Source organism: Moschus berezovskii, chromosome 9, assembly GCF_049115385.1.
Source record: "Moschus berezovskii isolate FMDL1 chromosome 9, NW_MosBer_1.0, whole genome shotgun sequence".
NCBI lineage: Eukaryota > Metazoa > Chordata > Mammalia > Artiodactyla > Moschidae > Moschus > Moschus berezovskii.
The window spans coordinates 106009707-106014469 of NC_142468.1; the positions used below are offsets into that span (position 1 = coordinate 106009707).

Consider the following 4763-nt stretch of genomic DNA (forward strand, 5'->3'; position numbering starts at 1 on the left):
TTGTGAACAGTTCAAATCACTGAAGAAATTTGGAAAGAAGATTGTACTTGAAGAGCAAACTACAGATGAGTGATTGACCTTCAAGTAAATATAACCAGACCCTCAGTTATAGTTTAGGGTTGAGATTCCACAGCTAGTATCATCCTGAATTCTATGTCATAAACATTTCAAAAAATTATGTTAATATTTACAATCACCTCTGCTATTCTTACCACCGTATATTATTCATCATTTTCTCTGTGCCAGGCATTCTACTGAAAGTTTTATGTTTATTTGTGTAATTTAATTCTTACACCATTCTTCTAGGCTATTGCAAGGTACCTGCCTTCATTTCTTCCAGTTACTTTGAGCTTTCCAATTTCTCCTTCCCCAAATTTTATCTACCTGAGTAGCAGCTATCATTATATTATTCGCCTGTACTAATTTTCAATGTCCCGTCAGAAACTTTAATGCAGGATTCTTTCTTTATATGATTCTTCAAGTAAGCAAGAGTATGCAGGTGACAAAGTGCCTTAGTTCAAAAGAGAGATTTTCCAACATTGGGATATTGAACACTGGGGCATAAAGGTGAGAATATTTCTGTAATTAAAGAAGCAATGTTTTGCTCCTTAAATGATTGCTCAAAGGTTTTCTAAAGACAGGTCCCAGTTGTGTTTTTTCTCTAATGAAAATTGCTTCATCATGAGTGTCAGTCCACACTAAATAGCAAAGATAGACTTCACAGCTTTTCTTGCAACATGGGGAAAAGTCAGCTCAGCATTTTAATAACTCCCACTGCAAGCAGATTGTAGTGCCTAATCTGTGATCTTCCTAGATGCCTCTGATTTTTAGTGCCTTTTGTAGCAGGACTGGAGAAAATATATATACACACTTCTAGGCTTCTCATGCTTCCTAAGGACTGTGGTGATTCAGTAGGTTTGTGAATCTTGAAGGATATTTTTGGTTTCTGATGCACGGCTGGTAGATTAAAAGCCAGAAATAATATAAGGACCTTGAGAAGCAATTGTAATTCATGTTCCTCAGGTAGCAGACAATTTTCATTTAATAACTGTGTAAGTAAAAAATAATAGAGTAATAAAGGAAACACACACACACACACACACATATATATATATATATTTATGAAGACATAAAGATGGGTGACTGAGCCACAAGGGAAGCCCCCAGTCAGGTATTAGAGAGGCCTTTAGAGTTCCTTCTGAACATAAAGGAGGAAAAAAACTGACAACTGTTTATTTACTTACAATGTGTATATGTGTGTGTATTAGTCACTTTAGTCACATCTGACTTTTTGTGACCAATGGACTATAGCCCATCAGGCTCCTCTGTCCGTGGGATTTCCAGGCAATGAATACATAACATATTCATTATATATGTATATAAATCTAAATTAAGTATAATAATTTTTGTGTTTGTCATGACTAATTACATCATTAAATCAGGGAAATAGAAGAAATATTCAAGTATCTGAGACTGAGAAATTTTAGTCTTTAATATATCAGGACACTTAGATAATTTTTATAAGAAGTAATTTAACCTCAAAAAGATGAAATGATTTTGGAAGCCCATATCTTTCTAAATCACTGAATTGATATTCGGATAATATTTTTACTGAAATTATTATTATTACTATTCATGAAATAAAATAAGCTAATTATTTATGAGCAGTATTGAATTTTGAAAACTAGACAGTTATTGAATGTTGCCCAGGACATACGCTTAATGCTTTAAAAGACTATCTAATTGAATTCTCATAGGTAAAGAGGTAAAATCTTAGAAAGGCTACTAAGGTATGAGCAAAGTCACACTGCAGGTTAAGAACACTTTAACCCTCTTAACAACTTTCCCATAGTTCAGTTTTCAGATTTGTGGAACATTGTTCTCTGACAAATCTAAAATATTTATCAACAATGACAGGATAATTTGAATATTTGCACGTAAATGAGGATGAAGCCAGATTTTCTTCCAATATGGCAAAACAGAAGGTCACAGGAGATATCTGTAGAATTTGCAATCTGGTGTAAATCAAAAACTCAATTTTGAAAAATGAGTCTGAGTCTTTAAATAATCTTTTTCTTTTCTTTCAGTTGCCTCTGGTATCACTTTGACATACCATCATCAATGTGGGTTTTTTCGTTTGCTTGCTTTGTTTGGCTTTGAGGATCTTACATGCTGGTACTACAAAAGCCTTGATACTCATCTTGTATCCATGTATTTCCTGGATTTGGCCTAGAATTTTTCTTTCTCCTTTTTCTAGTCTAAAAAAATTAGCTTTGTTTGAGTAACATGTGGAGAAATAGAGGAGGGGTTTTCTCTTCCTTTAAAAAAAATGTTTCTGTGCGATCGTAAGAAAAAAACTTGAGGATAACTCCTATGTTATAGGTATGCGTTTTGATCATCTGTAATTTTACAGGATTAAGAAATTAACCATTTATATATTAATAGTTAAAATAGTACTTGCCAGTCCTAGCAAAACAGTTTGAAAACGTATGAATGAAATTAGAAAGAAAGTGGAATTTTTTGTAGCTGCGAAAACAGAAATTTACTTAAAGGAAAAATCATTTATCATTCTCCTAGGATAAGAAATAGGCTTCCTGAAATCAGTACATTAAACTGTTATTTAAATCCAGGGTTTTAACAATAGTGGATCAAACATAAATTTCATTTTTTTGGTTTAACAGAAAACTTTGAGAGGTTCACCCCCATGAAAATTTTTATTTACCTTACTTGCTAAGTAGAACCCAATTACTGAGTGTACTCTTCCTCTGTGGATTATGTAACTCCTCAGCCAGTATTCAGAAAAGAATATTTTTGTATAGGTATGTGATGAGTATAATCCAGCATGTACTTGATGGTGATCAAACCAAGAAGTTTTCCATTTGTAGTGACATCTGACACAGATTGTTAAGTGGTTCCAAAAAGAAAAATATTTACTGCGCTAGTTAGAAGTTAGATTTTAGGCAATCAATATTCTAGCTAATTATTAACTGATATTATAACTCCTTCAAGTGTAATTGTAGAAGTACTGCATTTTCTAACTCTGTCATTGTGTACCATTTTGTCATTATAGACCAGAGCCTGCAGATCAATGGAGGGAATCAACCATTCCAGAGTGTCTGAATTTGTGTTACTTGGACTTACTGATTCTCCTCAGCTCCAGATTTTCCTTTTTGTGATGTTTTCTGTTTTCTACTTAATGACCATGTTGGGCAATTGCCTGATTTTGCTCACGGTACTGTCCACCCCACACCTTCACTCCCCCATGTACTTCCTGCTCAGCAACCTGTCTCTCATCGACATGTGTCTGTCTTCCTTTGCCACTCCAAAGATGATCGTGGACTTCTTTGCTCAGCACAAGACCATCTCCTTTGAGGGATGCATTTCTCAGATCTTCTTTTTGCACCTCTTCACTGGGACTGAAATTGTGCTGCTCATCTCCATGTCTTTTGACAGGTACATTGCCATATGCAAACCTCTCCGTTATTCATCACTTATGAGCCAAAGAGTATGTGTTGGGCTTGTGGCAACTTCTTGGACAGTGGGCTTCTTGCATACAATGAGCCAGTTAGCTTTTACCCTCTATTTACCCTTTTGTGGTCCCAATGTTGTAGACAGTTTCTTCTGTGACCTTCCTTTGGTCATCCAGCTGGCATGTATAGACATATATGTTCTTGGAATCTTCATGATTTCAACCAGTGGTGTGATTGCTCTTGTAAGTTTTCTGCTTTTGCTCACTTCCTACATCACTCTTCTGGTCACTATCAAGGACCACTCTTCCACTGGATCATCTAAGGCTTTTTCTACCTGCACTGCACATTTCATAGTTGTGTTGATGTTCTTTGGGCCCTGAATCTTTATCTATGTGTGGCCTTTCACAGACTTCCTGGTGGACAAAGTTCTCTCTGTTTTCTACACCATCTTTACCCCTTTTCTGAATCCACTTATCTATACTCTGAGATACCAGGAAGTGAAAACAGCTGTGAAGAAGAAACTCAGTAACCAATATTTAACTCTTGGGAAAACTACTCCAATATATTCAGTACAATGAGCAGAGATCTCCTACCTGAGATTTAGTATCATCAGTTTTGTTCTCAGAACAATAGAAAATTAAAGTTAGAATCTTTCAAGTCATTTAGTCTAAATTCATGAAAATCAGAAGTTAAAATTGAGAGATGTGAAGGATCATGCCTAAATGTTATTGCGACGTTTGCAAGCTTTTGCAATTACGGATCCATTTGAAAATCTGTTGAAATGTATAGGTTATCTTTATGGAAAATGCACATATTATCAAAATTGTGAACATAAATTCAGGAATTCATAGACTTCTGAATTCTAGAAACATAGATCCAGGTTCTTAGAGAAGCCTAAGATAAAATATTGCTCTTTTGTCTTTTAACCCAGAACATTCTCACTCAAAGTGTTATGGTATTCTGACATTTTCCACTTGCAGAACTTAAATTAAGAATGTTGGACATAACAGGTCTTTTCATGGCATTGGAATATTTTTGTGGAAAATTTATATTATGAAGAAGCTCTTTCGAATATTGTTGAACAATCTTGATTCAGTGGATACAACTGTTTGAGTTCTGAGTCAACTTTGAACAAAAGAGAACAGTTCAGAGGATACAAGATTTAATAATACCTTTTCTCAATAAATATGTAGATCACTATCACACTTGATATAGCAAATAATTAATCAAACATCAATTGTAAAGTTTAAACCATAGAAAGTAAACTACTCAAATCTGACTGGCTTTCAAAAC

General features: G+C 34.6%; 1 pseudogene; it reads left to right on the forward strand.

The window, feature by feature from the left end:
* The first annotated feature begins 3088 nt into the window (after positions 1-3088).
* LOC148776965 (olfactory receptor 4K2-like) lies at positions 3089-4048 on the forward strand (annotated as a pseudogene).
* Positions 4049-4763: the final 715 nt, after the last annotated feature.